This window comes from Cydia pomonella, chromosome 11 (genome assembly GCF_033807575.1).
Source record: "Cydia pomonella isolate Wapato2018A chromosome 11, ilCydPomo1, whole genome shotgun sequence".
NCBI classification, from domain to species: domain Eukaryota; kingdom Metazoa; phylum Arthropoda; class Insecta; order Lepidoptera; family Tortricidae; genus Cydia; species Cydia pomonella.
This window is the reverse complement of record NC_084713.1, coordinates 8,472,103-8,498,003: the sequence shown is the minus strand read 5'-3', so window position 1 is coordinate 8,498,003 and position 25,901 is coordinate 8,472,103. Positions and strand designations below refer to the sequence as shown.

General features: G+C 36.4%; 1 protein-coding gene and 1 long non-coding RNA gene across 3 annotated transcripts in view; one reads left to right on the top strand and one right to left on the bottom strand.

Annotated features, from left to right (window-relative positions):
- LOC133522764 (lysine-specific histone demethylase 1A) overlaps positions 1 to 25,901 on the top strand; it is a 441,475-nt gene that overhangs the window by 127,054 nt on the left and 288,520 nt on the right. The gene's annotated exons all lie outside the window — the stretch shown is intronic.
- LOC133522781 (uncharacterized) lies at positions 23,619 to 24,571 on the bottom strand. Its single transcript, XR_009800121.1, has 2 exons — positions 24,249 to 24,571; positions 23,619 to 23,810 (listed from the first exon to the last, which is right to left on the bottom strand). It is a non-coding gene; the product is annotated as an uncharacterized LOC133522781 (long non-coding RNA).

Below are 25,901 nucleotides of genomic sequence, written 5' to 3'. Positions count from 1 at the left end.
AAACAGGTAGTTTTCATAATTAAGGACAAGAAGTCTGTTGGACAATGGAAAAAATATTAGACACCAAGAAATTACCCATTTTGCTTCGGAAATGTGGGCGGTCACTAAAGTAACAAGTACTTAACTAACGTAACTTAATTCCTAATACTACCTTCTCCCATACCTATTCTACGTATAGTAACGGTTTTATGGCTTATTGTCCGTGGAAAGCATTATGCTGTCCGTTTATTCGTACCTCCTTCGCTTTCCGATTGTTATTCCACAATCCGTTCGACTAGCCCATCCAACGCCTTTTGAATTTATCTTAATGGTGGTGCTAAGTACATTGAAGAAGCGCTTCTCGCAAATCAGCTCATGAATTAACGGTACGTGAAGTTTCTACGATGCTAACATGTTCTGATATGAAATAGATAGCTTTTCTTTATCCTTTATTTTAGTCTAAATTTTTATAAGACGACTATGGAACCCTATTCGTAATTAGTAATAGCTTACTAATTTAAGTGTTGCTTAATAGGGAAACTGGAATTTCTGTAAGATCTGATTTAAATTTAAAGGAAGTGAATTAATTTTTTATGCACCTTTATGCCCGTTTAACCACACTGAATAATGGACTTGGAATGAAAAAATAAAAATCATATTTAATGAGAAAATGAAAAAAAGCTTATTTAAGTAGCAATGGTAAGCGCTGGTGGCCTAGCGGTAAGAGCGTCCGACTTTCAATCCGGGGGTCGCGGGTTAAAACCCCGGTTCGTAACTTCGTACCAATGAGTTTTAGGAACTAATGTACTAAATATCATTTGATATTTACCAGTCGCTTTTCGGTGAAGGAAAACATCGTGAGGAAACCGGACTAATCCCAATAAGGCTTAGTTTACCCTCTGGGTTGGAAGGACAGATGGCAGTCACTTTCGTAAAAACTAGTGCCTAAGCCAATTCTGGGGATTACTAGACTGAAATCGACCGGGATATAAACCGTGATTACCTTTTATATTGTTTTTGAGCTTCCGATATTTCGACGCAGTTACATGCATCTTGTTCCCGGTCGATTTAAGTGTGGTGAAACTAACCGTGAATCATTCAAAACTGTTATTCTGGGGATTAGTTGTCAAGCGGACCCCAGGCTCCCATGAGCCGTGGCAAAAATGCCGGGACAGCCGAGGAAGAATGGTAACCATATACTAAAATAGTCCACAGAAGGAAGTATCATTGTCTGTCTTATTAGCGTTGCTTAGTATCGTATATGATATACAATATCTCCGTAGAGTATACGCAACGTACTTGCAGTTATTTAATTGCAATGCACCCCAGCCATCGGGTGCGCGCGTGCCTCTGATTTAGAGCAAATTGAACCGGGAGATTGGCTCGCGGGAGATCTCATTTGACGCTGCGACGCGTCCAATTGTCTAAGTCCCCGACTCAATCCATTGTGTCAAGTTATCACTGCTCCGTTATTAACACCAGGCGGCGATTCTATCCGTTCCGATGCTGGAACGTATTGCTTGAGTATTGTGTTATTTATAGCTAGAAGTAAACTCAGCTTTATTTGGTTCAGCTGAACTTGATTAGATTTTTCTTCCTGTGAATTTTCAGGTCACGTTGTCAAAAACACTGCATGCAGAATATGGCATGTCATTAGTTAGTCTATATAGAAAAGCAAGCAATGCTGCAATGGCATAGTGCGCTATAAATAATAGCCAAGATTGCTTTATCATCATCTTGTCCCGAAATAGCGAATGAAGTTGATTCATATTTAGGCTGATTAGATCTCCATTCTTTTTTGACCGACTTTTTGTCTCGTATGACTTCGATTGATCGTATGTGAATACAATTTAGTTTTGGTTATTAAGACTAGCTAGTCCTTTGAGTCCTCTGCTTTGTCTCGACTGTGTTTTTCAGACTCATATAATTAACAGGCCAACTGCGTTGTAGTTATCAAATCTCATTCCAATATAATACTGATATGATACTGATCTGTTAGTGTCAAAAGTGACGTTTTTGGATACGAGTTATAGTTATTAGATCTCATTCCAACTAGATACTGATCTGTCAGTGTCAAAAGTGACGTTTTTGGTTAAAGGTTGACGTAGTGCGCAATTCAGCAGGTCCTTTAGAGGAGATTGGAACCATCTTATATTGAAATGATGTCTGATCCATGTTAGATCAGTATCACATTATATTGTTGGAATTGGCCTGTGCATCAAAACTCAGGTTATTTTCATCTTGTATAAGACCCGAGTCTTTTGTAGACTTCGTTCTTTTTGGAGATATTTCTTTAGTTTTAAAAACAAATGCATTGTTTTCATGTAAAATTCATGGGTTAGGTACACCATACAATAACGCTTATTTTATTTACTGGTACTAGTATTTAGATGAAACTTACAAAATTGTTGACGGAGTTTTTATTCGGATTTCGGAGTTTTTAAATGTAGGCTCAACAGACTCGAGTTCCTATGAGTCGTGTTAATATTGATACCCGAGCTAGCGAAAGATTCGAAAAGTTGAATCTTGAGCGTTGCGAGGGTTTCAAGGCACGAGGGTTAAACAAACTTTGCCACAGAGTGAAACACAAAATTATTCCCCACACCAACGCAAGGAAAATACTAATTGTAAAATATCAAACAAAATCAATTCAAAATAAATGTTACTAAATATTTATCATCCCAAATTATCATTTAAAAGTTAATTCTACCAGCTTCTACCAGCTAACATAAAGAACCCACTCGAAATTTGCATTTGATTACTTTGCCACAAATGTGGATAAAATGCAAATTTCTCATCAATTTTTGAAGTACAAAGAGATCCTTTACAAAAAAAAAAGATTCTTGTTCAATAATAATAAAGAGAAGTTATAAAAATAGTGACGTTAGTTTAAGCCAATGCTGAGACACCATATATCTTCACTCTATCCACATTCCAACAAAACTTCACTAAACTCTCAGAAACTGCATTCAAAGCGCACTTTAACATTTCATCACATCTCAGCGATGGTATTTGGAAATTGGATGAATATTGGCGGAGTGTTGACGTAGATTATATCCCGCAGCGCATTCGGCTCGTTTTAATTGCGGCTCGGACGTGCGCTGATTTAAGGCAAATTGAATGCTTGGAGCCCGCGTCGGTCGACGTCTCATTCATCCACTCTCGCACCTATCAATTAACTAGAATGCACTTTAAAATTGCTCAGGCTCATCACTAAACAGCGCGTTGATTTAACGAGATTCATCTTTTCTGTGTGGGTAACAAAGGGTTAATTGCAAGAAAAATATACTTTCCACAATAATCAAATATCTTTAAAGTTAAATAATCGGTAATAAATAAATAGCGCAGTTACATGGATATTAAATACGAGTACTTTTCGCGTGTTAGAAATAAAAAGGTATTTCGCCAGGATTGAGGTAGCACATATACAGTAGGGTTCTAAGTTTACTCGTAAGTTATACATATATCATTTTCGTCATAAAATAATATTTTATAAAATCAACCTTTAAGGGGGTGAAATGGGGGCGGGGGTGAAAGTTTGTATGAAAAAATAAAACGACAAATTGGTACCAAAAAAGGACAAGCATTAAAATATAGAGCAAGATCTAATACATTTCTGCATATAGATAAGATTAGATTTATTTATTTCACAACATGATTACAGTGCAAATTACATTAATGTCAATTTATAATAATCTATATTGTGATCGTCAGAAATAAATTTAAATAATAGCATGATAATCCAAATAAATTAATTTCATTACACTGTCTTTTTTGTCTTTTTTAGAGTTCCGTAGTCAACTAGGAACCCTTATAGTTTCGCCATGTCCGTCTGTCCGTCCGTCCCCGGTTTGGCTCCGTGATCGTTAATGCTAGAAAGCTGCAATTTGGCATTGATCCATAAATCATGCATGGCAACAGTTAAAATAAAAACTACAATTTTATTTTTATTTGGGGCACCTCTCATACAGAATGTTTTTTGTTTTACTTTTTTCGCTTTTACCCAACAGTGTAAAGTATCGTTGATAGGTTTTTCAAAACGAATAAGGGGTAATTTTTTGATAAAGTAAATATTCTCGTAAATAATCGCTCCGAAAGAAAACAAATATGTCGCCCCCCCCCCCCCCATTTAACTTTTAAACCATGGTTCCAAAAAATATGAAAAAAAAAACAACCCTTAAAACATAATCTTAATATCTTAAAGAAAACTATAGCGAACATGATCGGTCAAACATAATATTGCTCAATTTAAGAAATAATTTTCATACTCGTATTTTTAGTTTATATGTAAAATTTGTTATGAATTTTGAAGGTGCGTTTTAGACCTATGTTTGTGGTCGTGATTCATTTTTCTATGGAGCGAAAGTCAAAAATAAGGATTCAAATCGATGAAGTTACTAGAAGAAGGTGTGAAGATTGCTAATTTTTTTTTGCATCCGTATTGTGATCTAAAAAAGCCCTGCGATTTTTAAAAAACTTACCTAACGGCATCTTAAGGGTTAAGCACACAGTCACACATTTGTCTTTTGCGCATGTACATAAAATATTATGGTAAGTACTTCGAATAGGTTCTTCGTAATAACGTAAATCGTAATTTTATTACTTGACATTAATAACCGACTAACTGTTCACTTAAACAGATAAGACGGCGAATTAAATGATAGTTCCAACTGACAGTATGTAACATGACAGCAGTATCATCCAAGCAGCGTTCCGCGAGTAATTGTGTGGACGAATATTTAATGAATAGCGTACGTCCGCACTGTCAGTCTGTACTATGACAGCACAATAAGGAATATTCGGCGCACTGTGGCCTGACATTAACGTTGTAAATTCAGGCCCTCAGAGGAGTACTGCTATAAACTTCGATAGAGGTCGCTAAAGATGACGTTATTGTCCCGCGGCAGCTTAGTTCTGCCATTGCAATTCTAGGTCATTGGAGAATTAGATTCTCGATTCGAGACACATTTATTAACCAGCTGAGCTAAAAAAGGAAAAGATTACTTACCAATTTGAATATCACATTTTTAACTACACTATGTCTATGTATGTATATGTGTGTGTATGTATGTATGTGGTTGGTTTGTATTTCTAAACCAGTTAAAATAGTATAATAGTTTCTAAAATTAATGTAAGTAATAAAATTTATACATGCGTATCTTTATGACCGCTGAAAATCATCAAACTGGTGTCTGTCGAATCTGTTATATACTTGATTTAGGACCCATTATTACTTTAATAATGTTGCATTGTGAACATAACAACGAAAGACACATTCAATCGCAATAGTCTTAATAGTAATCATGTTCCGTTTTAAACGCTGATTCAGATCGGATATCTTGAAGTGTTTATTTTTTTCAATTTATATATCAATTATTCTCACAAGACAAGAAACCATAAATGGCGGAGTGAATGGCTCAAGGCATTCCTTACCAATTGGCCGTCGGGCTATGGAGATATATTTAGCTATGACGGTTAATACAAATAGTTATATGAAACTAGTTTTATACTAGTTTTTCGTATATTTGGCTCAAATGGTGATTACTCAAATAAATCAGATGGTTTGCATTTGGGGTTTGGTTTGGTTGATTTTAGATTTATTTTATTTTGTAAAATATAAATTCGCTTTACTTACGAAGTGGGGCCTGGGGGCCTAGCCAAGATGACAATCGATGATAAAAGAACCAAAGTAAAGATTTTATAATGTATGGAATTCGTGACGTGTATTTTCGCATCATCTTGTAGTATTATTACCTTCGAAAAATCCTCTAGAACACTTCTAAAACTCCTCCTTGTTGAATATTTACTGTTATGACTTCGAGTGGTCGAACATTCTAAATTGCGTTTTCTGGCTCTAGTTACTTTACTTTTATCCTTGATCTAAAGTAAAGTAAAAAGTAAAAAAGACATTTATTCAAGTAGGATTTTACAATCTCTTTTGAATCGTCAAAAGCACATTATAAATAAATTAATTAAAAATAAATAACAGATTACAAAATAGAACATTCAACAATTATAATTTACTACCAATATACATTTCATATTTCATTCATTTATTTATAGGAGGCCATGCATTTTTGTCATTAATATACTCTCCGACTGTGTAATATGCCTTATGCTGTAGACCAGATTTAACATATTTTTTAAGTCTAGGAAATGGTAAATCCAGTGCTTCCCTTGGCAACTTATTGTAGAACTGTATACACTGTCCTAGAAAAGATTTCCCTACTCTCTTAATACGAGATCTAGTTATTGCTATTTTGTGATTATTTCTAGCACTTTGCATTTTATGAAAGGTTTCTAAATTTTTTAGAGCATATAATATGCAGTCGTATATGTATTGTGATGCCATTGTTAGTATATTTATTTCTCTGAAACGTTCTCTCAATGAAACATGTGACCCCAACTTATATATATTCCGCACTGCTCTTTTTTGCAATACAAAAATTGTTTGTATATCGGCAGCTTTACCCCAGACTAGAATTGCGTATGACATTAGGCTGTGAAAGTAGCTAAAATACACCATTCGGGCTGTTTCTACGTTAGTTAATTGCCTAATCCTTCTGACTGCGTATGCTGCTGAACTCAATCGGTTTGCTAGAGAAGATATATGGGGACTCCATTGCAGATCTGCATCTGAAATCCACGGGTTAACGTTACAGACTTGGTTTAAGCTCTTGTGAGCCTTCCTGTTGCGTGGGAAGTCTGGGACCTCTGACTAGCTTAGCTTGTTTTTTAACTCCTAAAACTTTTCCAAGTTGTATGCGGTCCGGAGATATCTAAAAACTTACCTCACTGTTTTTCCTTTTAATATATTGAATTATTTGTTAGCTTTGTAGCTGAATTAATCTTATTAATTTCCTCCTATCCCCAATTTTTGACTAAGTTCAAGTTGCCCTATTCAAGGCACACTCTAAAAACAGCACCAGATACGACTTAAGAAAATCTTTCAAAGAATTTGAGGTCGGTGATATCATTTGGAGGAAAAACTACGCCCTCAGCAATGCCGGCAATTACTTTAGTGCCAAACTAGCCCCTAGATATATCAAATGTAGAGTTACTCAACAACTCTCACATCTCGTCTATACCACTAGCTTTTCGGTGAAGGAAAACATCGTGAGGAAACCTGCATACATCTGCCAAGAAATTCAAAGGTGAATATGAAGTCCCCAATCCGCATTCGGCTAGCGTATAGCCCAAGCCCTCTCGCGCATGAGAGGAGGCCTGTGCGCACCACTGGGACGTATATGGGCTGAATTATTATTATGTTATTATTATACTCCTTTTTAGATTAATCTCATACTAATCCCTCGAGAAAACGAGATATGTACTCATATAAACTCGGGTGCAAAGAACTCGGACCACCCCAGCATTTTAAATTTTTTTTCAATTTGTGTAAAAACTGTAAGCTCGATCACGATAGTTTAAATACCACGTGGTAGATAATTTTCTGCCCTATCAAATGACATCAATATTCAGTGGTGGGGATGGATAATCTGCAAAATATGGGCCTGGAAAGCCATCCCCTCCAAGTGCCTCATTAGCGTATGCACTAATTGACCACTTGTCATTAGGTATAAAACCAGTCATTATCATTGTTTATCGCACTAAATAATTGAATTTACATGTGTTTTCAGGCGATTGAATTTACACGTGTTTTCAGGCGATGGCCAAGTCTCAATATATTTATATAAAACATTAAAGAATTTTAATATTGATATGCGTCACTATAAGATGCTGTTAATTATTACGTAACAACTTAATGCTTCGAGTACGGAGATTCCAGACACAATTGATTTTCAATTGTTATGGACCACGATCGTGGTCTTAGAGACTGGACGTATTAAGACAGAAAGTCGCTTAAGTAGAGACTGAATAAATTAATAACCGACTTAGTATTACATGGATCTCACAACTTTTTACCGCAGAACAACTGAGTTGCGAGACTTGGTTTTTTTGACAAGTATTGTTTTTGATGGGATTGATACGTCTTCCTGAACACTACTCTCATCGCCTGAACCTGAAAAAACTGAAGAAAAATGGATACCACCCCGACTAAAGCCGGCCAAGCAGTTGCCCTATTGCAGGAAGGGTTTAGTCAACGTGCAGTGTCTTGACAACTGAACCTATCGAAGTCATTGGTTCAACGTGTCTTCCAGAGGTTCGGTAACGATCAAATGCTCTCCAGAAGACCCGGAACTGGCAGAACTCGCAGTACTACTGAGACAGATGACCGTTTCATTGTTGTTACCTCGCTAAAAAATCGTCGACTGAATGCTGTTCAGCTTCAGCAGAAGCTCCTAGAGACCTGGAATGTGTCTATTAGCCGATGGACAGTTAGAAGACAACTGAAGGAGAAGGAATTGACAGCCCACAGAGCTGCAAATGGCCCAAAACTCACCCCAATACACCGTGGACAACGACGCATCTTCGCTCGTGAACATGAAGAATGGACCCTTCAGCAATGGAGTCCCGTACTTTTTTCCAACGAGTGCAGGATATCTTTGTTTGGCAATGACGGACGGACACGAGTCTACGGAAGGCCAGGGGAGCGGTTTTCTCAATGCTGCATCGAGGAACGTGTTGCTTATGGTGGGGGGTCAATCATGGTCTGGGCTGGTATTGGAAATCATGGTCTGGGCTTGTAGGAAACCTGTGAAAAGCACATCAATTTATAGAGGAAAAGCCAACCTTTCATTAGGTATATAATATGTCACAGTAGCACTTACCGTTTTTACACAAATTCAAGAAATGTTAGGAATGCTGGGGTGGTCCGATTTCTTTGCACCCGAGTGTAGATTCAAAATTGTCTGAAAACAAATTACATTTTTAGGGTTCCGTAGTCAACTAGGAACCCTTATAGTTTAGCCATGTCCGTCTGTCTGTCTGTCTGTCTGTCTGTCTGTCTGTCTGTCTGTCTGTCTGTCTGTCCGAGGCTTTGCTCCGTGGTCGTTAGTGCTAGAAAGCTGAAATTTGGCATGGATATATAAATCAATAAAGCCGACAAAGTCATACAATAAAATCTAAAAATTTAATTTTTTTAGGGTACCTCCCCTACACGTAAAGTGGGGGTGAAATTTTTTTTTCGCTTCAACCCTAGAGTGTGGGGTATCGTTGGAAAGGTCTTTCAAAACTAATAGTGGTTTTCAAGAAACATTTTTTGATAAAGTGAATATATTCGGAAATAATCGCTCCGAACGAAAAAAAAATGTGTCCCCCCCCTCTAACTTTTGAACCATAGGTCAAAAAAATATGAAAAAAATCGTGGAAGTAGAGCTTAAGAAAGACATTAAATGAAAACTATAGCGGACATGATCAGTTTAGCTGTTTTTGAGTTATCGCAAAAAGTTTTCCCTTCATAGTAAAAAGACTTACTTTAATTAGGTACTGATTATGCAAATTTGCTTATTTGTTTAACTCTGGTGAAAAGTACCGTTTTATCCCTTGGTTAACAATTTACTATACTTTAAGCTCCAGTTTAGCTTATTGTGACGGAAGAGTAACTACGGAACCCTACACTGAGCGTGGCCCGACATGCTCTTGGCCGGTTATTTACTTTTATTTTGTATGCCCATGGTATTTGTTATTATTCTCAATCAACTTTACAAGCACAGGTGTGTACTGAAAAACTGTTGTAAAAGACTTTTTTTGTGCAGTACAGTCAGCATCAAAAGTAGCGGATCAAACAAGGTTTCAAAAGTATCTACCATTCTGTAACAACTTCACAAAATGTGGTGGTTCTTTATGTAGAACAATTAAGACGGTAAAAGATATACTTTTGAATGTAAATTTTAGAGATTTATCCTATATTTGGAAAAGTTATCCGGAATATCAGATACTTTTGGCGCGTTGTTTCATCTGCTACTATTGATGCTGACTGTACTATAAAACAATTATCCATCGGCATCCTGTTTTACTTTACTCATGTTTTTATCGTAATAAAAACAGAGGAAGTGATGGTGCAATTTCAACTATTTGAGACTTTCCACGAATTGTGAATAACCAGCCCCAGGTATTTAATAAAGTAGGCAGCTCCATTGTTGTGTATTTATTAGAAGATCGATTATCTAGAAACACGTTAACTGTAACTAATAGGTACGCATTCAGCCAGCCGAGCCACAAAGTAGTATCTGTTTAATTGAATTCTCTAAAACGGCGTAACGAATGTGTGATTCATTTTTTATTTCCAATCCAATAGTCATTCACGGCATTGGCTGCTACAACAATTTGAAGTTTTAAACGTTTAAAACATAATATTGACGATGTGTTGGTTAACTTTAAATGATTTAATATGGTTTAGGTACTGAAAAATAGATATGTAATCTTCATGTAAGTATTAAAATATATACAAGGGCATAATATTTATAAAGGTTTAAAATCAAAGTCGCGTCTGTCCAAATGTACTTTAAGCGCAATTAGCTCTAGTCGAATGTACCAGTCAGTCCATTTATGTGTGGACATATCAAAGGGTGTTTTAATCGTAACAGTTTCTTTTTGTCAGAACAGAAAGATGAACTTGAGGAGGTACACTATACACATACATCGCATTAAAATTTCCCGTCAAACCACAATCGTTCTAACAAGGACACGTTATCGACATCTCGACACGGTTTCGCCTGTTCCTACAAATTGCTCTCGGCTCGTTAATTGATCAAAATTGGTTTCGGAATGACTGGTGTTTTTGGTTCTGCGAAGTGCGCGCGACATAATGATAAGTTGCGCAGTAATGGCGTCCGACTCTGATGCGCCGGAGTGCCGCTGCTGAGTCAGGCTATTTGAACACCGTCCAACGCCTTCAGGTAGCCGTTGACGATGCTGTCTTGTTCTTTATGTCTTGATTAGTGCGTTTATCTTTCGAAATGAAAGGTTGTTTGAAATTGAAGTGCGATTATGATTATGAGTAGGAATTGAAAATTTATTCAAGTTTGTACATTTGCGTCTTGAACAATGAACTTCGATCGATATGTTATTTTTCTCAGCGTATCATGCTCGCGCTAATATATGTGACTGTATTTAGTAAAAGGTACAACTTTCGTGATTCTAGTTTCCGAGATATTCGCAATTTTTTGAAGTGGTTGAAATTTACCGATTTTTTCTTCTTCTATAAATCAATTATTAACACCCTAGAAAACATGTAGGTACATAAAATAATTATTCGTCTATAATAATTTTAAGATGGCAAATAAATCCAGTTAAATTGACAGCTGATTTTTTCATGGATTGACATATTTGAGTTCCGTTTTGCATTCTTCTTTGGCTACAGCCAACCTGAGGGCCTACCGGGAACCACGAACGAAGTTTTGCCTCTCTGATGCACTTGTAAATTCATACGTAAGTGCGACAAAGAGGCAAACCTTCGTTCGAGTTTCGCGGTAGGTCCTCTGGTGTGTAGTTTGTGTTCGATTATCTGCCATTTTTATCCTGCCACTCTAGCAATTCATTTAGTGAACAACACTATAAGTGTTTGTACTAGTTAGTTTCATTTTAGTAAATAAAAGTAAATTTCATTTGTTAGACTTTGAGTCCAATAAGTATTCTATTTTTAATATTTATTTGGCTTTATTTCATTATTTTGTCACATTTTATTCAATCTGAAAGTTTAGTATACCAAAGTTGTACCTGCCTTAGAATGTACAAGTTGAGTCGTAGTAAAATAGAAAACGGTTGCATTATATACGTATATAAGAAGTCAAATAATAATAATAGTATTATTCAGTGTGGAAAATATATACATTTTTCTATAAAACCCATATTAAATAGCAATTTTATTACTTATGACACTAAGCTTTACTAAACCCCGAAAGTTGTACTCTTTTTTTTTGACCATAGAAAAATAATCATTAAAGTACTAAACTTATTTATCGAAAAATAGATCAAAGCGTTGCTATATTCTGTGGATTCTTGTCTAAAATGGTTCCTATTGTGATTGTGTGATATTATCCTAAAAAATCTAATTAAAGTTGATTAATTAGTTGTCCAAGTCATATTTTTTTATAGTTCAATCTAAATTTTTAAAATCCTTTTTTCTCTCTTTTGCATGTTCTTCCCTCAAAATATTTAAACTATACATGCTACAAAGACATGAGGCACGTATTATGAATCTTGAATGTTATCAGATTAGCTTGATATCAATCACTCCGTAACTTCGCAGTAGAAGTATATTTTTGACGACCGTAAACTTCTAATGCGATTTTCTCTACTTGTACATTTCGTCAGTTTCAGATTCAAAAAAATTATAAAAACTAATGGTTGTACTTATAGACCTGGTTCTTTTTTCTTTAGATAGGTAATTTTATCTAGTTTTAGGAACTATCCATAACTCCATATCCCGAAAGTTGTACCTTGCCAGATTCAAAGGCACATATACTATAATAGTTACATACTAGTGAACTGCCATTAAAAATCGTTTAACTTGTTATTAAGAGGAAAGGGAACAAAGTAATGTGATCGCTTCTTCATACAAACGTAGTCTCCATTTTACTCTCTGGATACTAACAGATGTGATGTGATGAATACCTACTAACCACATCTATGCCCCGTCGTTTGAATGTTATTTCCGATGTTTTATTAGTATAAGAGTTGAGAACTTTCGTTTTTTTAAGGTATTTGTTTTTGGCTTCTACTCGTATATTATAAATAACTTCAAAATCAAAATACCGAAAAAAAACTAACGAAGAGGCATAGCTATGGTTAATCTTTAATATACAGTAAATGGTGTATTTTTTCCATAATTATGTAGGTATGGGATTAATTGGAGTACCTATAAGAAACGGTCGTCCACTATCGTCTTCAGGTAGCCTTACCTGATACCTACCTTGATGCTTGCTTGCTTTGGTGGAAACATACTGCTTGGAAAGTATTGATATTGTTTAATTTTGTTATTTGTGTTTTACCACTTGTGTTGTATTCTTCTACAAATGTATATATAAAATCTTGCAATACTTAGTATACAAAGGTTGTTAGGCAATCGAGGCAAAGGTAATGTTATCTGCATTATGATTTAATGTCAGGAAGCTGTACCATAAAGAAAAACCGCGTGTGCTGCCGCAGGGCGGCATGCTAGTTTATTTTGAATTCCCGGCACGCTCGCACCTCCTTGTTTGATTGTATTTCACTTAATCCGTCCGTTCCGCTCATTTTCTATGGTAATTCATCGGTTGCATTGTTTTATCAGGGTTCCATTTATTTAAAAAATAACGAACCATGCCTTCACCTTATTTTTTATCTTGCAGTAGGTATGGGTAAATCTGTTTAAACCGTCTTCGTTACGAGTTAATGGAAATTGCGCTTATCAAAATGTAATGGAAGCAAGCATCGCAGACTATTATTGTACAGAACCATCGTAGAAGCTGGCTTGCTCGAACTGTTTTCTTTTGTGTCCAGTCAAGCCACTCTCGTTTGCACCTTGTCAGCACCGCCGATTCTATCTCGGACCCTAATTGCTGATATTCCATTAAAGTAATAAATATGCTGCGCCCTAACACCTTCTTATTAAAGGGCTGATTACTGCACTTTGCCGAATCTATTATGTCATGGTTTGTTAATGCGTGACGAGTATTTTAACGCCTTCTATGATGTGTATCTTTTAGGTTCGTTATAAGTGCTCTTGAGATTGAGAAATGAAACGGTATCTTTTATTTCAAGAAGTTATCCCAAATATAAATTTATTGATACCGAGTTCGAACGGAAAATTGAGAATTATATTCATTTTATAGTTTAATCCTCGACTTGATAATACCTAAAATGTGTAGCTTCTTAACATGCGTCATAAAAAATGCGCGCGTGAATTCGAACGTTAATATATGGTCACATGGATAGTACATTGATCATATGTACTACATATACCATAATCGTCCGACAGTTATCGTAAAGTTAAATATGCGACAATTTTCGCGATAGTTATAACTTATAAAACACCAAAGTTCTCTTGATCATTTCGAATCCTGATTTGATATAATTTTTAATGAACTCACTCTTTTTTGATATACACTAAGAAGTTCTTCTCTAAAGTCGAAAAACCGGACAAGTGCGAGTCGAGGGTTCCGTACATTTTAGTTTTTTTTTTTTTTTTTTTTTTTTTTTTTCATAGCGGCAACAGAAATACATCATCTGCAAAAATTTCAATTTCAACTTATGAGATACAGTCTGGTGACAGACGGACAGATGGGCGGACAGCGGAGTTTTAGTAATAGGGTCCCGTTTTACCCTTTGGGTACGGAAACCTAAAAATCCAAATGTCAGGACTATTATAACAATTAACCCCCTTATTCATAAACGTGTACTAAAGTTACGATGCCGCTAATCATCGTTTGTCCCTTTCCAACGTATTGGTATGATGGAAAGGGACAAACGATGATTAGCGGCATTGTAACTTTAGTACACGATTATGAATAAGGGGGTAAATGTTTAACTAGACTCGATCCATCCAAAACACGTAAGGCGCAAGTGACTTAATGGAGACGGCAGGCCTTAATTAATTTTGCCTTTTATTTCTACGAGTAATTGCCTCCTGCTCGTAATTGTCGTCTCATTGAAACGGTTAGCTGCCAGCCTGCCACAATAAAACCAAAAATGACACGTTCACACCATATTGAGTCATACGCATTTTTTCTCGACTCAAACTGTAGTTCTCACGCGCGCATCCGATTGCCACAAGACGAGACCGATAAGGCTCTATCTGGCTGGTACAAGGTTTGAAAGTTAAACATAAATTCTGGAAGGCCTTTTTTTAAAATATCCGTACATTTGCGTATTCTTGATACATGGTAACTTTCCATGTATAAACTTATCTGAGAACCACCACCAAGAACGTAGTTCCGTACCGACAATCTTCAATTATTTTTTACATGGTGTTTTATTTTCTAGCAATGTAGACCTTGAATGAATTAACTGTCCTAGTCTTAATACATTTTTTATATAAACGGGAGAATGTTGAACATGGCAGAGTTTTGACATTGGGTAGACAAAAAATGTACTGCAGCCTGTGAAGTAAATAATAAAATACAATGAATTTTTTTGTTGACGTAATACAATCCAATGACACATGTTCCGTATAAAGTACTTATTTCAGTCGATCAAAAGGAAAAAACAGCTTGCCATAGTAAAATATCGATACCTGTTAGTGATCTGTCATATAAGGCAAACCATATTACTACTGCGACGAAAATTAAAGCTCACGAAGGCATCACTTATAGCCTTTTATGTCTAACCACAGTAGCAAAGGTAATGAAAGCGTTTGATTATGTTGTCAGCTATTTTCTCAATATATGCTGCGCCATAGTTATTATGACAGGTTTTTTACGAGATTTTATTTAGTTGCTCATTGGGAAGATGTTTGTCGATGGTTTCTTCAGTCTGACGCTTGTGGCTTAAGACTTGACGCTTACGCCGGTATTGACAGTGATCTCCGCCGTCAAAAGCATGGCTGTGGGCAGACTACGTGTGTGATGACATGATCTCTTGATACTGTGAACAATAGATAAGCGTTTGAGACTCGAGTCGAATAAATTAGTACCGAAAAAATATTTTTTTTTTCAAACGGCTGTAATTTTGTTTCTAAGAAAAGATCATTACATCACTCTTACCGCAGCAAATAATCTTATCAGTATATTATATATTACAATATAAATAACCCTGGTTTTACGCTATGCGACGTTACACCAGTCAATAGAAGAGTTAATTGAAAATTTGTATTTTTCGAATGGCAAGAAAATTGCAACGCCATACTCGTACATGCTTGATCTCGAAACACTAATTTATGAAGATTCGATCGAAATCGTATTTGGTAATTTACGAAGAGCAGAGTAAGAGCACCAAACGTGCTGCAGTGCCGTTCTCTCAACTACTATTGGGCTCAAATCAAGAATGTTTGAAAAGGGAAGGTCAAAACAGCAAAAAAACATTGACAACTCCAGCACAATATGAAAAACAATTCCGTAATAAACTGCAATTGAATGAGCTAGGTAGGCTAAAAGCTGCAGAGTCATACCCAGATAATTGGCAGCGATTTTGACATTGCATGTGTTATTTTAAACGTCAAACTTCTATGAAATTATGACCTTTACTTAACACTTGCATTAGCTGGGCTGCCAACGCAGCTTGGTCTGGTCTGACCCACTTCTACAGACAAAAATAATAATTAAAAAAATTGATAATTATCTATTTTAAAAGTAGCTTTTCATTGTAGTTATTCTTAAAAAAAAAACATAGTTTCTTATCATTTATTTGAAGTTAATAGTTTATTTAACTGAACCGCACTAGAGGAAAGCTGTGATAACAAATTATGTACTACATTTCGTTTTTTTTTTTATGAAGAGGATCTTTATAATAATATCTTTTCGTGATGGGTCGCCGGAATAAATAATAAAGGAGTATATTATTTATTCAGGCGACTAGTGTCATCTAACAGTCTTGAGTCATTCTTAGAGTCCAAACCGAATTCAAGTTTTAGACAGATTTAATTTATCACGAAGAGATTATTAGGTACTAACTATCATTACTCAAAGAAGCCATGAGCCTTTATTTGCCTTTTCGGCAGACAAAACCCAAGCCAGCTAATATATTAGAATGTTTTTCTTGAAAAAAAAATGGTCATATTATCAATCATATACCTACTGACCGGGTTATTTTTCCGAATATTCCACATTCCGAATAGTCGCCTTAAAATTTTTCTAAGTTTTTCTGTCATGTTGATAACTTCTTTTTAGTTCGTTCCTATCGATAAATCGGCTTCTTCTTGTTATAGTTATCGGGAGGTGTTGATCAGATTGAAGTCCTGATTAGATTACTTGCATTGCATGATGTAAAAATGTACTGTCACTAAGGCGTATTATTATCGTATAAACGGAAATGACTTGTATATTGCGTGGGTGATATAAGTTCAAAAGATGAATCAAATGCCATTACATACGACAAAGAATTCATCTTGCCCGCTGCCAGCTTAAATGTGTTTAAGTCTGTACATCCGATGCAGTGCCAGTCAGAATCCTGAAAGCATTATTCTAATTTAACAGACAATTTCTGTGTGCCTCAGCCTTTTTAGCCTTTTAGCCGGATTTTCGTACGGTGCGTTTGGAGTAAACAGGCAAAATTTATAGAAAAATCTACTTTGTACAATTATATCAAAAGTCCGTTAAAGTTTTGGATAATTTATGTGCCGTAAAATGTCTACATACTTCATTACCCGTTACTAGTACTTGTTACCTACTTCATTCTTGATCTTGACGTAAACATCCTTTTATGAACAGGCAGCTTGGAACCAGTTCTGCCATGGGTCTTTATCCTTGGAGTTTTTAATTCAAGTACCAGCGATCTGTAGACAGTAAATAGATTGATTTTATTCAGACGGACTGATAAAAAATAAATAGGTAAAAGTATCGATTTTATTTTCAGACAATTAATAATTGCATGAATTTAACAAGTATAGTTTTCTTAAATTCCTTTTCATAGACTTTTCTTTACGCAGTGATCCTTGGTTATTGATCTTAACTGTAGTAATGTAATAAAATATACATAGGTACCTATAATATTTGAAAAATAATACTTTATGTAGATACTTGGTGAATATTTTTTTATATCTGCATTGCTATTAGCAGACCATGTGTGCTGTAAACCGAAATTTCCATTCTCAGTGCGCAGCCGATAGTCCGGAGGCACTTAACGTAGGTCTCGTTTAAGTAAACAAGGTACACGTCCAACCGTAGGCTCCATCTTGTTTTTATCCGTCTCAGTCGGCCGCTCTACGCTTGTTATCTTGTTATCCTATCTACTCAAGATTGTACGTTTTTGCACAGATGCACTCAATGTATGCATACCTATTTGAATACCCATAATGATTTCCACTTGTAAACTATGGAGCTCGAGCTGATACTTAATTTATACTGGTTGACTGGCAAAAAAGTAGCTATTTGTAACGCAGCATTAAAGGTTCTTGAAAGGTTACCTACTTGCTAACAATTTGGCCACATGCTCGGTACTGCTACTTTATACGATAAGTAAGTAAAGATAATTGGACAAAGAAAGTCACGTTTTTCCTGATATACCATTCGCGGATACAATGCTGTCATCCTTTACGGTGTTAACGAAGTCAAAGGTCTCCACACCGGCGACCTCACAATGAAACGCCTATTAGGTTTGTCTAAATTAATTTAACACTTCCGTATCTGTTAAACTGCTACATAGTTTTCACGTTTACGTTTCACATAATCATGTTTTGGCCAAAATTGTAAATGTTGGCCTATTTGAATAATAGTCTCGGTAACTTTTCAAAGAATATGCCCTCGAAAGACTTACAGAAACATTTTTTCGCTCCCGTGCCCATTTCAATTCCTTGGTGATTACGGAAGTAAACGCGTACCATAATTTTCTTTGAATGTTTGACCCTTACAGGCACAAACTTTCGTTGAGCTCATTGCCATTCCGCATCAAAGTCTAAATAAGGCGCTGCCACAAGGACTATCACGGCGCCGGGCGAGTAACGCAAAAAATATTTTTCTCTCTTTTACTGTTTTCACGAGAGAGTAGAACCTCGCTAACCGTTTTCCGCTAAGTTAGATTCTCATTTACTTCGCTTTGAAAACGTTAGCTTTTATAACCAAGCGGCGACCAACGAAGACAACTCTATTACAATGATGACTTTTGGCGTGGCGAACCTCGGACCCGGTGGTGAACCTTTTCAGACGCCCATCTTTTATTCACAAACAATTACAGCGCATTAAGAGACATTATAAAATCGGAGCGCGGGCGGAGTATCGTGAACGTTTAATGATAACTCGGTCGGCGGCGGTGGCTTTAGCTCGCAAATCTCTTTTTAAGTCGACGTGCAAGCTATGGCTCGATAATAAAATTAATTATGAAATTTATGACGCCGTTCAATAGCGGCGGCCGTTTTGTGTAGCTTTTGTGCACTCAGGTATCGTCTTAATCAACGATTTACATATGTCGCTTAGCACGGCTTTAGTTCTCTACCATGATGTCGAACATTGATGCACATCACCGGGGTATTTATACGCATAAGTACATTCTGAGTAACTTAATTGGGTATTCTGCAGTAGTAGAGGAATTATATGGGATGGTTTAATGGTCTACTTAAGTATCAACAGAACAAAAGAAAGGAGTGTCGTTCCAAGGTATTCGCGGTTTGGGAATGAAAATACAAATAGCGAACCTATTTGTGTTTTTTTTTGGAAACTCAACCTCTTCGCCTTTTGAGAGAGAGGTTGACAGGGGCGTTTTAGACAACATTAAAGTCTTTGTAGTTGTGAGTGCAGACGTGCCGTATGTAAGTATGTAACGGCGACGTGGGGTCGCGGCGTGTTTGCCAGCGGCGCGGGCGGCGGGCGGCGGGCCCGCTCACGTCCAACGCATAATGAGCGCATGTTTGTATTGACCCCTGTCCGTCGATGTCGCCCTTGCCAATACTCGCCGCGGTGGCACTGCGTCTTGAATGGGTAATGCTCCTCTTACCGAAGAAGTTAACCCAGTAACATATGATTGGTTTTGGATGGTCACAACCAATCGAATGTTGTTGATGTTGCTGGGTTAACTTAACTGCGACACATGTTTTCGACATTCTAATTAATAGTCTATTTGTGCGCCCTCACTCACTTTGTACTTCGTTCTGAGCTGTGTCCAGCTATCTAATAATAGCTATCTATGCAGTATTTAATTAAAACCTATTACGGGTGTATACACGTAGAAGAGAACTGAAAGTCGTTCGGAATATACCTACAATTGTTGCACCGAAAAAAGCTTAGTAAATTGATTTCGATTTTCCATATAAAAAGCAATCATCAAATTAACATGACTAGTTATCCTGAATTGACTGATTGCTGTTTCAATATACCCGGTCTATTTAATCACTCAATTTGAGCCAATTAATTGCTACCAAATGAGAGCTGAATATTACTATACCGAGTTACCCTACTTTGTTTGAATCGAATCAATGACCAAACCAATTCAATGTTTAAGTAATTAATTATTGTGAACTAGCAACTGAGCAATATCGAATTACAATAAGTTAAACATAGTAAATTCAAACAAATAAATAACAATATGAAGTATTAATTAAAAAATTACTTGTCTGTTGCCTAGGTACCCATTTTACAGAAAAAAGCGTTTCAATTGTAATTTATGCTTCTAGCCTTCTATTCGTTTTATGGCGGTTTATTTATCACTTATCATTTTCCAGTTCGAATATAAATTATTACCTACTTTCATGTTACGAGATTTAATAATCATATCAGTTTCAATCAGTTTTTGTGGCTCGACGATTTAACTAAAAGATTTCATGTAAATCACCTATTTACGCACGCCTAAACAAAAGTATCGTGACGTCCGTTATAGGTATTTAGTCATAATCAATAGTTCCAAACTTGTGGATAATGGTGGGTCGGCTCGGGCACCTATAGCAGATATTGACAGGATTGCGGCTTGTCCTTGCTCTGATACCGCTGCCCTCTTACGTCCTATCTATCAGTATTTATTTATATTACCTAGTTTTATGGCCTGCGGAGTAACCTTTCCAAGCTTTGGCTAGTAAAGGCCGCCTTAATTAGGTACTGGTTGTCAAAAAACGAACAATGCTTAAGTTTTTTTTTAATTCGTCAGTTTTCTATATTCTATATGAAGCTTAAATTCGTAGTTAGGCAATAAATTATTTCAACTTTTTCTTTATTAAAAGGTTTATAATTTTCTCCAGTGAAGTTGCAATAAACGCGGTAACCGTTGTAAGACTTGTAAGAATTCCGAGCGGGTGAAATATGAGAACGGCGATACCTCTCGATCTCAAAGACGGCTTCGGTACGACCGATGCAGATTTTGTACTTGCTCTTTGTTGGGGGCATTTGCATAGCGCATTCGCTAACAAGACACGTTCGAGTACAATTGCGTTCGCGAAAGAACCCTACTCAAACAACCCATTTCTATTTTAGCTCGCAACCGCTTGTTTAATGTTCGGCCCGTACAACCGCGTCGGCTAACACTTAGTAACGCTTTTTGCATACGAAAGCGTCCAGCGTGTACTTACCTTCCAATGTCTCTTGTTATTATGCTATTTTGTATTCAGGTCGTGTGAAGTTGAAGGTCGTCTTCTGGTCGAGATAACGAACTAGTTTTCCGACGCTGCCGAACAGCCACAATACTGCTGTCAGTGATTTAGATTTTCATCCGGAAATATATTTAGGCAGTCCTGCAGAAATAGCATCCATTGATTTGACTGGTTGGATGAACTAGGTATAAATTTACTGACGCCGACTTTATCTAAGCATCATCACTTGCGAAGATTGGAGCTTACGGCGCATAAACTGACCGTAGTGGCCTAAATAAAACGTTTATGTTGCCACGCCGCAACAAATCAGGCCAAAGAGCAACTTCGTGAAGAAGCAAATGTGAATATAAACTACTGCACTTTAGTAAGAATGATTATTATTTTCAAAACCCCCGTTTACTACCGAGTTACCTATGTCATAATTACTACTTCTATGTATTTTAGTGATATTTACTTGACATATTTGTTTGATCAAATCCCGAATTTGATCAATTAAAGATAAGAAAGATTTTTGGGCGAAGTAAAGAAGAAACAAGGAAATTAAATAATATAACTATCGCTTTTGTTTTTGTTTCTACCAATCAAATTAAAAATAAGGACATACCGTTAAATAAAATATGAGTTTATTAGCTAATAGAAATAATTATGAAAATCGACATTTAACCCTTATCAAGGCAAGGATCCAAATAGGATTGAAATTTGACTTTTTTTTTAGTTTCTTGTCAGCATGCTATTCAAAAATAAGAAAAAAATTCAAGGTTTTCCAGTTTTGGAAAATCATATGTATGATATTTGATACAATGCCAATCTTGTTGCTTACTTTTTAGAAGAAGTATGTGGATTTTAATATAAATAAAACATAGAATGCTCGGGAATCATCATTTATTGGTAGTAAAACGCAATATAAAGTATCAGATGACTATTTGCACCTGTAAAAATTAATTATATCTACCAATACCTGATCACATGGTAGATTTTTTTAACCCGTAGATATTCAAAAAACACGTTAACTAAAAGTTTAGTGAAATAGGGAAAGAAAAAAAAATATAACAGTAAACAAAAACTTTTTTTAACCCAGGGGACATTTTTTGGCGGCGTACAGTATGAATTATCTCAGATGATTTTTTCGGGCTCGGTCCCTAATCTGTTAAGCAAAAGTCTTTGTTTATTTTTTGCAGAGCAAGATCGGCGCGTACCAAAGCAACCATGTCGTTTGAAGAGCAACTGTCGTGATAGTATTTAGGTTCAAATTTATGTGACACCTTATTCAGATAATAATTAGGTACCATGCGGGTGGACATTTTATAGAAGACAACAAATCGCGTTGTATTCGAATGGGCTGTTTCATGAATTTGACCCATATAAAGAGGATAGTAAATTTTCTTTTTAAACGGGCTTGTTCCCATTGCTTATGTCGGGGTTACTGGCAGTAGCAGTAACAGATTAGGGACCGAGCCCGAAAAAGTAATTTCCGATGATTCATATTATAGCTGTAAGGCTGCGGCGTATGAATATATTTATTTATTTAAACTTTATTGCACAATATAACAAATAAAGTACAAATGGCGAACTTAATGCCTAAAGGCATTCTCTACCAGTCAACCATCAGGCTAAACAGAAACAGTAGTATGTGCAGGCATTAAACAAAAAAAACGGAATAAGTAACTTAAAACAAGCAAAATAGCGATAAATAATATATACTAACGGTAATAAACTTACATAAATATACTATAATTAAATATACATACATATATATTAATTTATGTACCCAGTGCAAAAAATACTATGACTACGAAGGACAATTAACCAGACAGCTTGTCTAAAAAGTGCTTGCGTAACATACGCTGAAACGAGAGCTTGGTTTGAGCCTGTCTGATGTTGAGTGGGAGATCATTCCAAAGCCGGATCGCCTGAACAGCCACATTAGAGACAAAACCAGAACTATGACAAGGAACAGCAAGCTTGAGACTACGGGATTCGCGAAGGGTGCAACCTGTTCGGGCAGTTATAAAATGAAATTTGGATCTGAGATAGTCGGGTGCTGTTGGATCGAATATACAGTTAAATAATATCTATTAGATACTTTAAAAAATTATAGTTCAATAACTAAATAATACGATAACTAATATGACATGTTTGAAACATGCTTTGCATTAGCAATTCTACAAAGATAAAAAATAAAAATAAATAATGTTAACCTATTTTGACGTCAACTTGGCAATGTATCAAATGTAATACAATCCCTTTCAAATGAATTTTTGTTAGTTCATGGCAATGTATTAAATATATTACATGAGACAGTTCCATGTAAAGATTATGTGTAATATATGTTTTTAAATACTACCACCATGTAAATCTTGATACACTAACAGATAGTAAATGCATTAAAATACATATTATGCAAAAATATACACTTATCTAAGAAATAAGTGTAAAACTTACAGTAAGAAACCACATCTATTGTTTCCGCAGTGCCATGTTTATTATTACTAATTTACAATAACACTTGTCTGCATTAATTTTTGCTATAAAAAGTAGTAGTAGTAGTGTAGCGTTAGGTGTCTAGGGCAGAGGTGAGCAATAAGGCCTTGGCTACAAATTGTACAGCAGTGGTTTATTGGGCTTAAATCACGTGGGTCGTTGTCCTACTGTGGTGGTGGCACTTGGATCGGTGTGTAGCTGGGCGTTACTGTCCTGGTGTTCCTGGCGTAGTGGCAACCTGGCGTTAGCGCCGGGCAGCAGAGAAGGGCAGGCGTGGACGTTGGGTTAGCCCGTAGGGTAGACCCTGGAATTTCATTCCACTGTGTTAAGGCTCTGCATTAAAATTAGCTCCATGGATCGTCCCGCCTTATTTATAATGCTCATGTCCTGACAGCATACGAGATTCTGGTGGTTATTTAATTTAAGATCAGTTTGTCTGTGGCGGTCGATACATGGAGATTCAGAACGGAGATAAACAGGGCTTAGGAAACAAGCGCAAGGTTGCAATCGGCAAAGTGCTATAGTATGGAAGCTAAAACATTCATATTTACTTAATAAATACCTTACGCAAGAGAGTACGTATTGAATTCACACAGGCTAAGAATATTATCTATATCCATGGTACACAAAATCAAAGTCCGCCGTTTTGGCGTAGCGTAAAGCATTAGGCTGTATGATAAAGTAATAGCTACGGAACAAAGACAAACTTAAAACTAGGAGAGCTATTTGTGTTCAAACTTACCCAAAGCGGGGGAAAACAGATACACTTGAATATATTCGAAAACTTAGGGGCACAGCACTTGTTCCCTATACGAGTATTATATTCGACATCGCGAAACAAGGCGCGGCCGTTAACGCTCGCACGAGCGACGTGCGTCCAGCGCTGCAGTCAGATGTACAATGGTGGCTGCGGCGGACCGTTACAACATGGCGCCGGCGATCGCGTAAACAAGTATCCCGGGAATGGGAAAGTCGATAATATCGACATCGATACTTATCAGTTGCTGAGACTAATATTTATTTATCATGTCGACGAGAAAAATATAATTGAGAAATAAATTAACGCTACAGAGGGTAGCTCATATTTATAGCGGAATTATTTTGTTAGGCAATAAAGTGAACCTGCTAGATTTCTTAATGTTTTATGTATCGCGGATGTTAGAATGCCAAGATAAGCGTTAAAAATGTCCTATATTTACGTAATAAATAGAAATTATATTAATTTAAAAATAAAACTAACTTACGCACTGCTTGTTTTATTAAGGACACGTCATATCTGTGGAACGTAAGCTTATCTGAGATGTTTTACAATTGATGACAAATTGTCTCTGTTAGGTTGAAATAATTAGTAAGTTCGGTTGCGTGAGTAGCGCCGCGTGATGGATAGCGTGCCTGAGATAGGATCGCCGGCTGCCGCCGAATTTCATGAGAATCTGATTAACAAGCCCAAGGCACCCGCGCCGGGCCCAGCTCTTCTTGTAAATTATCGAATTATACCAAACTCGACAGGGCGCACCTATGCGTGTTGATTAAATTTTTAAACCGTTTTGTTACCATTACAGCAGTTCATCTAGTGAACTGTGGGAAACTGTTGTGTTATTTGTAAACACAAAGAATCACGTTGTTAATTCGAAATTATACGTGGTCACGAATTAAATTTCAACGTTTAGAATGTTCAATGGGCCTGATTTAGTTATCTAGATTATGTAAAACTAATTCGTTGTCTAAATGTTTCCGATCTGAAATTGAACTAGTGTCTTGAAGCGTGCATATGAAATGCATTCTATAACTATATTTATTGTGAAAAGCGATAAGCTGGGGCGGCTCGTGTGCGTCGGTTTGGTATCGCGGCCATAAATAACTTATTGAAGTCGAACACGGTAGCGGCGAATCCAACAATCTATAACGCAAGCAACAAATTAATGAAGTGAGCATTTTGCACCTATACTATGCCCCTGATATAATATATTGTAGGTCAAAAAACTTAGTTATCGTGAAAGTAATGTAAAATAGAGTTACAGCTTATTTAATTTTGTAAATTGTGACCGTTGTAGTTTTTGCGCAGCATTAATTATAAATAATGGCGTGTCCCAATAGAGGTAATACCAAACGAGTAAATCGTGTCCCGGTGAGCAAATATCTTCCCTTTGGTAGGAGAGCGCCGCTAGCATCGAACTGTTACTCAATAGCCGCACGTATTTGTGCCGTTTCGCTGAGTCCAAAGTGTATCAAGATTGTGGGTTGGGAAACGAATTATGTGTTGTTATAAACTAGATCAACCTCTACTGTGAAGTGCAGTTTGATCGATTGTGTCAATTAAATCTGTTCGTCGATATTCTTATTTTAAATATGCACGTAGTAAGCGTGCTGGTAGATCATGCGACAGCGGGGTCGC